General features: G+C 39.7%; 1 protein-coding gene across 5 annotated transcripts in view; it reads right to left on the reverse strand.

Moving 5' to 3' along the window:
• ZCCHC11 (zinc finger, CCHC domain containing 11) overlaps positions 1-12,512 on the reverse strand; it is a 123,312-nt gene extending 110,800 nt beyond the window's left edge. For 3 of the 5 annotated variants that reach the window (XM_008578368.1, XM_008578308.1, XM_008578575.1), the window contains exon 1: positions 12,350-12,493. The gene's annotated coding sequence lies outside the window, so the exon portion shown is untranslated. Of the gene's footprint in view, positions 1-12,349 lie in introns of all 5 variants that reach the window. The other 2 variants (XM_008578504.1, XM_008578436.1) reach the window with 1 other exon arrangement.
• Between the last annotated feature and the right edge of the window lie 460 nt (positions 12,513-12,972).

Here is a 12,972-nt window from a genome sequence, read left to right on the forward strand (position 1 = left end):
CGTTGCCGGTCCCTGGTCCGGTACGGGGGCAACACTGAGGGTTGCGATCCGTTGCCGGACACGGAAAAAGACAAAAGACAAAAAAAAAAAAAAAAAAAAAGAAATAAATCCTTCCTTACCAGTAACTACTTTAAGTGTAAATGAATTAAACTGTCCACTTAAAGGCAGAGATTGGCAAACTGGATAAAAAACACATGATACATCTATCATCTATCTACAAGATTCACTTTAGATACAAATAGGCAAAGAGAATCAAAGTAAAAAAAAACGGAAAAATATTCTACGCATGTCGTAACAAAGAGAGAGCTTGGGTGGCTACATTATTGTCAGGCAAAATACACTTTAAGTCAAAAAAGATTATAAGAAACAAATAAGGACATTATATATTGATAAATGGTTCACTCCAGCAAAGGCATATTACAATTTTAAACATATGCACTAACAATAGAGCCCCCAAAATATAGGAAGCAACAATTAACAGAATTGTAAACAGTTTTACAATCAAAGTTGGAGACTTCATTACCCCACTTTCAATAACATATAGACCAACCACAACAGAAGATCAATAAGGATATTGAGGACTTGAACAATACTATAAACCAATTAGCCCTAACAGATATATACAGAAAACTCTACCCAACATCAGCACATCTACCCAACACATTCTATCAATGACAGGCATGTAGCATGAAAAGCAAATAAATGCTCTTGTTTTGGTCATTGAAAGGAGAAAAAGAAAAAAGAACATAAATGACCAAGGAATCCTATATCTTTTCTTACTCACATTACTTCTCTGAATTAACCAAAACCTTATGCTAAAATGATGACATAGAAGGAAAGGGAAAGACAGTTTCATAGTTCCTTTTCCTTTCAGTCCTTCTTTACTCATCAGCAAGTCAAAGAAAGTGTTGGAAGAATGAGCAAGTATTAAGAAGTGACACAGAACAGTTGAATAAGTTTTATGCAGCATTTCCACTGTTCTGGTAAGAATGAAATGTACATGCAAGTACAAGCTATGAAATGCCAGCAAGAGTTAAGTGCTTTTATATTTGCATTTAAAAATGGCATTGCAAAATATAAATATGAACAAAATTCATGCTTAATAATTTAAAATTGTTAATTGTTCTTTATTTAAAAAATAAAAAGCAAATTTTTAAAAAATCATGACAAGTTGAGAGAAAGAATGCAGAAGAAAGTAAAAAGCTTTATATTTTAGTACCTTTAACAACACTTTCCTCCTGATTTTTAACAAGGGGCCTTGCATTTTCATTTTGCATTGGGCCTTGCAAATTATGTACCTGGGGCTACATTTTTGTAGGTAAACAAATACAAATCTGGAATGAATTTTAACAAAATTATTGGTCAACATTCAAACATAAGGTGCTTGGTTAAAAATTGGGGATACAAAATCATATCTAAAAGAAGAGACAGTGATAAGAAGAAATAATGACAATGTAATGTGACACATGCTATGAAAACCCAGAGCAAAGAGCCTAAGAAAAGTCATCACAAAGATAATAGTTGAGGTGAGCAAAAATTTTCCAGTTGGAAGAGGAAATAAGAAGGAATAGTCCTAATAAGATGATATGTAACAAACAAAATGTGTTTATAAAACTTTGAGAACTTTTTTAGGACTATAGAGTAGCATGCACAACGATGAATTGAGAACATAAGTTGATGCATACATTTGCAGAGCGAGGTGAGTTTATACTTTGGCAAAGAGAAGCCATGGATTTATAAGCAGAAGAGTGGCACAGTTTTGCTTTAGATTACTTCCGTAGAATGAGGAAGACAGAGCAGAAAGGGAAAGGAGATGAGTGAGTAAAGTAAATAACAATAATTAGCAATAACAGCAAAAAGCCATACTTTTTAATGTGGGGGCCCTTATCAACATTTTTTTTTGGTGGGGGGACTATATTAAATAGATAAATGAGTTTCTTTCCTAAAGGACCTTTCATATTCTTCAGTATGCTAATAAACACTGTAAAGCTCTAAGAGAGAGATATAATTTGCAACATCTCCCAGGCTTCCCTGACTAAATAAGCCTCTTTTGCCAGCACCACCTATCAGTATCTCAAAGAACTATAAGGAACACAAGTTTTTAACACTGTTCTTTGAAACAGAAGGCCAGCACTGAGTGAGAAAAGCAGAGGGCAGTAGAGGGCTTAAGACTGGAGGAAAAAACAATAGCGAATGCGAGAAGAAAGGAAACAGACTAGAACACAGCCAAGCTATGTTAAGGACCTAACTAAATGTATAAAACACCAACAGAGTAGTTTATACAATTTGCAGATTTAAATTTGCACTGGGTAGGGGATTTACAGAATGAATATATTAACAGGATAAGAAACACAACAGTAATGTGCTGGTATAGGGGGAAGGGATAAAGCCAAAAAGAGGCTGTATCTGGAGAGATTAGGGATAGAGCAGAAAACTAAAAAAGCATGAAAAATGTACATATAGACAATTTAGGAGATTTTGATCATAAGTAGAACTGTTTTGAAAAATATGAGTTGATACACCAAAGAAAGTATAGTTCAATATCACTGAAACAGAAATTAAGAAAAAATAAAGTTAAGCTGTTAGGTGACTTTCAAATGTTATGCTTCCAATTGTCCAATTTGATGTCAAGAATTACAACAAAGTATCAGTGAACATAGGGGAGTGACCTGGAGATGCCTAGATTGAAATGACAAGTCAGATAAGAACCACAGTCAGCAGGCCACCACCTCTTTCTTTTTTTTTTTTTCCTTTTTGTCTTTTTTCGTGTCCAGCAATGGATCGCAACCCTCAGTGTCGCGCCCGTACCTGACCGGGATCGCAACCCTTGGTGTTGGGCCTGCACCTCGCTCAGCCAGTGAGCGGGAACCGGTCTGTATGTGGGATCCAAACCCTCGGCGGGAGCGCCACTACACTCCCAAGCGGCGCACTGTAGCAGTGCGCCACCGGGCCGGCCCCAGGCCACCACCTCTTTCAAGAGGAAGAATTTTAGAGGAGGATAGACTAACATGTAGAAAAATATGGATCTGGTTTTCTGGCTTTGCAGAAACAGGTGTGAAAGAAATATGCTACATCCCCTAGAAGATTTAGAATAATGATTCTCAACTTTCTTTCTATTCCAACACATCTGACAAAGAGAACACACTTCCAACAGAAATAAAGAGGAACACAAGAAATTGGCAGGGAAAGGGGAGGCACCAGGGGAGATGAGGATATCTGTAAGAGTTTTATAAGGCTTTCCAAAGTGATTATGAAATGCCTTCCTAAGGAAGTGTAACCCTCTACATTTAAAATCGCTGGCTTAAAAGTGGTGCTATCAGAGAAAGCTTAAATGTAAGTTCTAAACACAAAATAACAAATCTTTATCTATATGTTAATCAAGTATCTACCAAATGTTAGGCAGACTTCAAGACACTGCCACATAATGATGTCACAAGTTCCTACAAAAAGTCCTGGAGCTCTTACAAACTTCAGTTTAAAAAAAAAAAATTTTTTTTTTTGAGGATACAGCATTAGCTACTAGATGTCTAGTATGCCCATTCATTTATCCTTACATATCTGTGAAGTAAATACAGTCTTGTAATGAGGCACTCTGAGTTTATTACTTGCCTAAGGTGACACAAATGAGACTGGTATATGACTACAAGAAATAAAAGTCCCAATTTTTGGTCCAATGCTTAGGCACTAGGGTATGTCTCTGAGCCTAAACAGCAGTTTTCAAACTTTTCTGACCTCAGGATGCCTTTGAAGTCTTACAAATTGAGGATCCAAAGAACTTTTGTCTTTGTGGGTTTTATCTATTGATATTTGCATCATTACACATTAAAACTGAGATTTTGTTTGTTGGTTTGTTTGTTTTGTCCACTAAGGGGATCACAACCCTTGGCTCTGTGTCATCCGCACCACACTCAACCAGTGAGCACACCGGCCATCCTTATATAGGATCCGAACCCGTGGCCTCAGCGCTATTAGCACCGCACTCTCCCAAGTGAGCCACAGGGCCAGCCCAAAACTGAGATATTTTTCAAATACAAGAATACACTATTGACTCATTCTATAAGGCCAGTATTACCCTAATTACCAAAACCAGAAAAAGACATGACAAGAAAATTATAGACTAACATCCCTTATGGATATAGATGTAAAAATTCTCAACAAAATACTAGCAACCCACATGTGGCAACATATAAAAATGATTATAAACCAGGACCAAGTGAGATCTATCTCAGGAATGCAAGATGATTGGTTCAACATACAAACGTCAATAAATGTAATACATATTAATAGAATAAAGGACAAAAACCACATAACCATCTCAATGGATACAAAAGAGCATCTGACAAATCTAACACTCTTTTATGATAAAAAAACTCAACAAACTAGGATTAGAAGGGAACTTCCTCAGCCTAATAAAAGGCAGCCACAAAAAACCTACAGGTGACATCATACTTAATTGTGAAAGACTGAATGTTTTCCCCTGTAAGATCAGAAACAAGACAAAAATGTCTACTCTCTTCAAGTCTATTCAACACTGTACTAGCCAGAGCAATTAGGCAGGAAAAAGTAGCTTCCAAATTAAAAAGGGAAAGTTAAACTATCTGTACCTGTAGATGACATAATCTCATATAGAGAAAAAACTAAAGAATCCACAAAACCCAGAGATGACAAATGAATTCAACAAGGTTGCAGAATATAAATTGAATATTAAAAAATCAGTTGTACTTCTATACACTAGAGTATTTGTCAGGGTTTTCCAAAGAGACAGAACTAATAGGATATGTATATAGATACACAAGAGATTTATTAGAGGAACTGGCTCATCCAATTATAAAGATTGAAAAGTCCCACGACAGGACGTCTGCAAACTGGAGACCCTGGGATGCCACAGCATGGCTCAATTCAAGTCTGAAAGCCTCAGAACCAGGGAAATTAACAGTGAAATTATCAGTTCAAGGCCAAAGGCCTGAGAACCAGGGTGTACCACTGGTATAAGTCCTGGAATCTAAAGTCAGGGAGCCTGGAGTTCTGATGTCCAAGGACAGGAAAGGAAGAATGTTTCCAAGCTCCAGCAGAGAGAGAGATACATTTGCCTTTTCCTCTGTTTTGTGCTCTCTGGGTCCCCAGCAGATTGGATGGTGTCCACCTATAATGAGGGTAGATCTTCCCCACTTAGCCCATTCAGGTTCACATGCTAATCTCCTCTGTTTTCTAAAAACCCTCACAGACACACCTAAACTTAATGTTTTACCAGGTTGCTAGGTATTCCTTAATCTAGTCAAGTTTAATCTAGTCAAGATACCTAAAATTAACTACCACAAATAGCAATAAACAACCCAAAATTGAGATTAAGAAAACAATTCCAATTACAACAGCATCAAAAAGAATAAAATACTTGGGAATAAATTTAATAAAAGAAGTACAAGACTTGTACACTGAAAACTACAAAACATTGCAGAAATTAAATAAGACACAAATGAATGGAAAAATCCTGTGTTCCTGGACTGGAAGACAATGTTGTTAAGATGACAATACTCCACAAACTGATCACCAAATTCAACACAATCACTTTCAAAATTCCAGCTACCTTTTGCAGAATTTGCAGAAATTGACAAGCTGATCCTAAAATTCATATTGAATTGCAGGGGACTCCAAATAGCCAAAACAATCTTGAAAAAGAATAAAGTTGAAGGACTCACACTCCCCAATTTCGAAAGTTACTACAGAGCTACATTAATCAAACCTGGGTAGTGCTGGTATAAGGACAGACACATAGATCAATGGAACAGAATTGAGAATCCAGAAATAAACCCATATGTATATGGCCAATTAATGTCCAAGAAGGGTGCCAAAACTATTCAATAAGGGAAAGAACAATACTGTCAACAAATGGTGCTGGGACAACTGGACAGCCACGTACAAAAGAACGAAGTTGAACCTCTACCTCACATCACATACAAAAATTAACTCAAAACAGATCAAAGGCCTAAATGTAGAAGCTAAAACTGTAGAAATGTTAGAAAAATACATAGATGTAAATCTTTACAATCTTGGATTAGGCAATTATTTCTTATGTATGACACCTAAAGCAGAGACAACCAAAGAAAATAAATGAACTGGACTTTATTAAAATTAAAAACTTTAGTGCTTCAATGAACATAATCAAAAAAATGAAAAACTACTATGGCAGTTCCTCAAAAAATTAAATGCAGAGGCAAGCAACAGAGCCAGCCACCTGGAGTCCTGAGTTGGGGGCTGTATGCCTCAAGGCCTCCCCTGCCCCCCAACATCTTAGAATGTACTTATTAGCCACATGTGCTTCTTTGAGGTGTATGAATTATCTGCTCATGTCCTTCAGCAAATTTCTGCTTAGATTTTTCTAATTCATTTTTAAGAGTTCTTTTTGCATTAATGATGTAAAACTTTGAGTGTTAAATTTGTTCCTTATCAACTGATTTCAAATTTGTGATGTTCTCCTTTGTTTCTATGTTAATAATTTTCTACCTAAACATTAAATTTTTTTTTAAAAAAAGTATATACCCATGAAATCACCACCATGATCAAGATAGTGAACATGCTCCTTATTCCCAAACCCTCCAAAATTTTCATGTGCCCCTTTAGAATCCTTCTTTCCAACCCCTTCCTCTGCAGTCTCCCTTTCCCAGGTAACAGATTGGTTGGCTTTCTGTCACTGTATGGGAATTTGCAGCACCTAACATTTTCTGTAAATTGAATCAAATAGCATGTGCTCTTTTTTTTATCTGGCTTCTTTCATTCAGTGTAATTATTTTGAAATTCATCCATGTTGTTGCATGTACCAATAGTTTGTTCATTTTTATTGTTGATTAAATCACTGCATGCATATGCCATGGTCTGTTTATCTATTTACCTATTGATGGGTTGTTTTCAGTTTTGGGCTATTACAAATATAGCTGCTATGAACACTTAAAAAAATGGATCTTAAGGGCCGGCCCGGTGGCGCACTGCTGCGGTGCGCTGCTTGGGAGCATGGCGGCGCTCCCGCCAAGGGTTCGGATCCCACATACAGACCAGCCGCTCACTGGCTGAGCGAGGTACGGGCGCGACACCGAGGGTTGCGATCCCGTTGCCGGTCCCGGTCCGGTACAGGCACGACACTGAGGGTTGCTATCCGTTGCCGGTCACGAAAAAAGACAAAAAAGGAAAAAAAAAAAATGGATCTTAAAAAAAAATTTGTGGAAGAATAACAACATTGGTCAGAAAAATTATTTTTAAAAAGTTTTCCAAGAGTACTTGACTATTTTTTATCCTGAAAAGCTTATAAGAAAAGCTTCCAAATTGGTACCTTTTCAAACAGACTTTCATAAAAGAATATTTAGGTTGGGAAAGGGGTGGATAAGGGCAGCTTAAATTCTTGTCCAATAAAAAACAATTACAATATGAAAATAAATTAAACACAGAATTACCACATAACCTAGCAATTCTACTTCCAGATACATACCCAAAGAATTGAAAGTAGGAACTCAAACAGATAACTGAACACCAATGTTCACAGTAGCATTATTCACAGTAGCCAAAAGGTAAAAGCAACCCAAGTGTCCATTTAACAGACGAATGGATAAACAAAATGAGGTATATACATACAATGGAATAACATAGTCAGCTTTAAAAAGGTAGGAAATTCTGATACATGCTACAACATGGATCAACCTTGAAGACATTATGCTAAATGAAATAAGCCAATCATAAATGGTCAAATACTGTATGATTCTACTTACATGAGGAACTGAGAGTAGTCAAATTCATAGAGATGGATCATAGAATGATGATTGCCAGAGGCTGAGAGGAAAGACAAATGGGAACTTATTGTTTAATGGGTACAGAATTTCAATTTGAGAAAATGAAAACGTTCTGGAGATGTATGTAGTGATAGTTGCACAATAATGTGAATGTACTTAATGTCCTGAGTGCATACTTAAAAATAGATAAAACATTATGAACACTGATGCAAAAATCCCCAATAAAAAACTAGCAAACTGAAGTCAGCAGCATATTAAAAGGATTATATACCACAACTGCTATGGTTTGAATGTCCTCAACAAATTCACTGAAGCTTGATCCCTATTGTAAAAAGTGTTCAGAGAATGGGAAATCCGACTACAGTATTTGAAAAGTGTGGGGCCGGCCCGGTGGCGCACTGGAGAGTGCGCCACTTGGGAGTGCGGCAGCGCTCCCGCCGAGGGTTCAGATCCCATGTGGAGACCAGTTCCCGCTCACTGGCTGAGCACGGTGTGGGCGCAACACCGAGGGTTGCGATCCCGTTACCGGTCAGTAAAAAAGAGACAAAAAGGCAAAAAAAAAAAGGAAAAAGAAAAGTGTGGACCTTAAGAAGTGATTGGATTGTGAGGACTACGCCCTCATGAATAGATTAACCCATTCATGCATTAGTGGGCTAATGGTTTCATGAGTCATCAGGAAGTAGACTGGCGGCTTTATAAGGAGAGAAATGAGCACATAAAGACTCCTGCCATTCTGGCCATGCGATGACCTGTGTTGCCTTGGGACTCTGCAGAGAGCTCTCACCAAGAAGTATCACTAGATGCACCCCCTCCAAAAGTTCCCCTTTGGAACTTCCCAGCCTCTAAAACTATGAGAAATAAATTTCACTTCTTTATAAACTACCCAGTTTCAGGTATTCTGTTATCAGTGACAGAAAAGAGACTAATACAATAACCAAGTGAGATTTATTTGTAGAATGCACGGATGGTTCAACATATGAAAATCATTCAATGTAATACATCACATTAACAGAACAAAGGGAGAAAAAAACCCACATGATCATCGCAAGTAATGCAAAAGCATCCAACAAAATTCAACACCCTTTCATGATAAAAACACTCAACAAACTAGGAATAGAATGAAACTATCTCAACATAATAAAAGTTATATATGAAAAACCTAAAGTGGACATCATACTTAATGGTCAAAAGACTGAAAGCCTTTCCTCTAAAATCAGGATGAAGCCAAGCAAGGATGCCTGTTTTCACCACTTCTATTCAACACAGTACTGGAAGTTCTAGCTAGAGCAATTAGGCAAGAAAAAGAAATAAAAGCAATCCAAATTAGAAAGGAAAAAGTAAAATTATCTCTGTTTGCAGATGCTATGATTTTATATGAATTAAACAGAAGTGATGGTTGTACAACCTTATGAATATAATAAAAGCCACTGAATTGTATATTTTAAAAAGGTGAACTTTACAGTATTATAAATTACATCTCAAAGAAAAAGAAACAAAAAAGAAAACACTATTACACGTTCCATTAGCCATCAAAGCAATAATGTCTCCACATTTAATGTAGACACTACTCTCTATTCCGGATGAGAAGAAAAAAGAAAAGGCAAATAGTATCTCACTATTACTATGAAAACAGTTTGACTCTGAGAACCTCCTCCACCAAGGGTCCCCAAACATAGTTTTAATACCACTGGCCTAAATTAATACTCAGCACATGACTGGCACTTAATGAATACTTGGTGCTTAATGAATATTTAATGGCTGATCAATTTTAATAATTAAATTATTTAAACTACACTGGCTAACACGTTGACAAAATGCAATCAGGTTTAGTTATTCTGTATAATTAATACTTTACATACTTGCAAAATATTTTTTGACAACCTATGTGACTTTTGAGAATTTAACATCCCCTACATACTAAATTTTGAAACCCTAAACTTGAGATGCAACATAGTGTAGTAGTGAAGAGCTCTGACTCTAGACTCAAATACCCTCATTTCTAATCCTGGCTCTGCAGCAAACTAGCTGTGAGATCTTGTCTAAGGTATTCAATCCTTCTATGTGAACTTTCCTCACTTGTAAATGACGATAAATATAAAAGGGGCTGTTTTAAGGACTGAGTTAATACTTGTAAGATCTTAAGAAAGAAATCAGCACGTAGTAAGAATGCAGTAAGTTATCAATTATCATTGTAAATCAAATACCCCCTTTTTTTTTTTTTTTTTTTTTATGACCGGTAAGGGGATCGTAACCCTTGGCTTGGTGTCACCAGCACCGCGCTCAGCCAGTGAGCACACAGGCCATCCCTATATAGGATCCAAACCCGCAGCGGGAGCGCCACTGCACTCCCAGCGCCGCACTCTCCCGAGTGAGCCACGGGGTCGGCCCTCAAATACCCATTTTAAACTAACAGATTGTTGTGTGATTAACAAACATACCTATTTCTTTTTGAAAGTACAGGCTGCTCTGTGTAAAGATTAGGACTCTGTTCACCTTTATTGGTAAACACAGAGCTTGCATGAATGCTTCTCCCTCTTTCCAGCCCATAGTCCCCAAAGCCCTAACCTATTGCTCTCTACTACTAAACTAGAAAATAGTCAACTAATCCAAGCCAAGGAGTGAAAAAACTTCCTGAGTAGCCATAACAAGGTGATCTCTCCCAGAGGTATTTTTCTCTCAAAAGAATCTTCTGAGAAATTAAAAATTCTTAGACAATAAGATTTGGATCAGAGGATACTCCCCCCCCCACCCCGCCCCCCCAAAAAAACCAGTGTGTAAACAGGAGAGGAGACTGGTATAGAAAAGAAAGCCTGACTATCCACTGAAAAGAAGCCAAGAAGAAAGAAATGTTAGACTAGGAGTCAGAAAACATGGTTCTAATCACAGCTCAATCACTTATCTCACTTCTCACAAGATAAAACTCCAAACACCTTAATTTAACATACACGGCCATTCACAATCTGACTGCCACTTCCAATCATTTCTCTCACCACTCTATTTATATCTTCAATTCCTGCCACACTGAATTTTTCACTCTTCCCCCCCACACCAAGCCTCATCACAATTTATCATCTTTGTATATTATTCCTCAGGTCTGGAATAGCCTCCATTCCATCCACTCTTTAAAAGTGGTTTATAAAAGCATCATAGCACTAGACACTAGTGAATTCATTGATTATCGTAAGCATAGCTTTCTAAGTGAATCAGTATTTCATAATTTTACAAGTTGTGACTAATCAGAACTAGGATGCAGTGTAGTGCAGCAAATTCTAAGGAGACGTGGGTTTTGAACCTGAAGAAAATTTCGGCGTACACACACACACACGAAATCAACTTTTCTTTTTAAACCATTCCACGATTCAACACTTCGGTCCGGCATTCTCTCTAAATTATTATATCCAGTTGGAATTATCCAAGTTTATTAGCTAATAGTTCTCTTCACTTCTAAAAAGAAACAGAATATGTGCTGTTTCACCAAGTATCACAAACATTTCGCTGCTACAAGACTTGGGGGGGGGGTGTCTTTTGAAGTAAAACGTAATCTGATCCACTCGAGCTAATTACTAAATGCATGACTATAATACACAATTCGAATTGCATTTCTGGACACGAATTTAAGAAGACCACAAAAGGGAGCAGAACGTCAAATGTGTAAGGAACTACTTTTTTTATCAAAAACACATCAAAATGAAGAAATATGGTATATCGAAACTAAGATTTCACGCAAGGTACAAAATTCATATGATGTAATATTTGATAATCCTCCGAAAAGAACATGTTTAATCCACGCTGTTAAAATAACAGTAATTCATCCCCTTCAGGTACCACTAGAAATCCCGCTAATGTGCTTTTATCAAGTCTCAACATCTCATTCTTTTGCAATGCGGATACCAGAAAGATCTGAAACCTCTCGAGGAGGCGTGCAACACATTCGGGGAGTGCTGTCTGTTTACAAATAACGAATCTCAGTTACCCACGTCAAAAGCGCGCGTTACCACCATTCGGATGGGGGGCGGGGGAGAGAGAAGGCAGGCAAGCAAGAAATGAAATCCACACAGACATCTCTGCCTTCTCCCTCCGAAAGCGAGCCCAGAGAAAATACTTATTATGTATTATATGCGTGTGTGTATTTATATACTACAGTATGCTACCTCTATATCTAAGCAAGGTTGAAAGAAAAGGCACACATGACAGGGAATCGCACTGCACCCAAGAGAATGCTCAAGCCAATCCCGTTAACTCAAAATCCTCCTCGCCGGTCTACAACAGGTTTCGGTCCGGGGCCGGGAGCCTCAGCCTCTCTGTGGAGTTCGGCCCCAAAACGCCCCAATGCTCTCCTCAGGCCGCCCAGGCCGCCGTCCCTACCTCCCTTATCTCAGCCTTCCCCTGGGACACCTGAAGCTCGTTCCAGCAAAGAGAAGTGTCAAGCCCCAAGGGGGTGGCCGAGACGCGCTCGGGCCGGGCCCCCAACACCTGCGAGGCGCGGCACCTAAGGCAGGCGAACACGGGGCCGCCCGGCCTTCCCGAGCACACCCCCTCAGCACCGGACTGAGTCGTGGTCGGAACCTCCGTACCTGCGAGGCCCGCGAGCTACAGGCGTGCGCGACGCCTCCTCATCTCAGTGGCTTCCGCTCCCCCTCCGCCTCCCGCCGCCGCTGCCGCCGTTGCTGCCGCCGCCGCTGGAGGCCGGGACACGACGAGCTCAGGACTCCACCGCCATGTCCGCCGCGCCGCGAACTGCATTGTGGGGGGGAAGGGATGGGGAGGAGGAAGAGGGGGGAGAGGGAGAGAAAGAGGAGGACCCGCTGAGAGGAGGGGGCTGAGGAGGAGGGAGAGCTGGGGAAGAGGGGGAAGGGAGACAGCGACAGAGCCCTGAATGGGGCCTGGCCCCGGGAGGGTAGAAGAAAAATGCGGAGAACACTTGGGAGAGGAGACGCAAAGGGAAGGGTTCAAGGGTGACCCTCTCCCTTCGTTCTGGGGGCCCCCAAGCACGGGTTCAACCGGGGCGGGGGAGGGGTGAACACCACTGAAGGGCGGGGCCACGCCTAGGGGCTTGTGACTGCCGCGAAGAAACAATGGGGAATGGGCCGAGGTGGGAGGACAGCGCACTCACACCCACGCGCAGGCAAGGGGCGCTCGCTAGCACGCTCGTTGGCCCGGGAGGAGGGGCGGGGCCCTCGAGAGGGGTCGGGAGGTC

Source organism: Galeopterus variegatus, unplaced genomic scaffold (assembly GCF_000696425.1).
Source record: "Galeopterus variegatus unplaced genomic scaffold, G_variegatus-3.0.2 Scaffold6, whole genome shotgun sequence".
Taxonomy (NCBI): domain Eukaryota; kingdom Metazoa; phylum Chordata; class Mammalia; order Dermoptera; family Cynocephalidae; genus Galeopterus; species Galeopterus variegatus.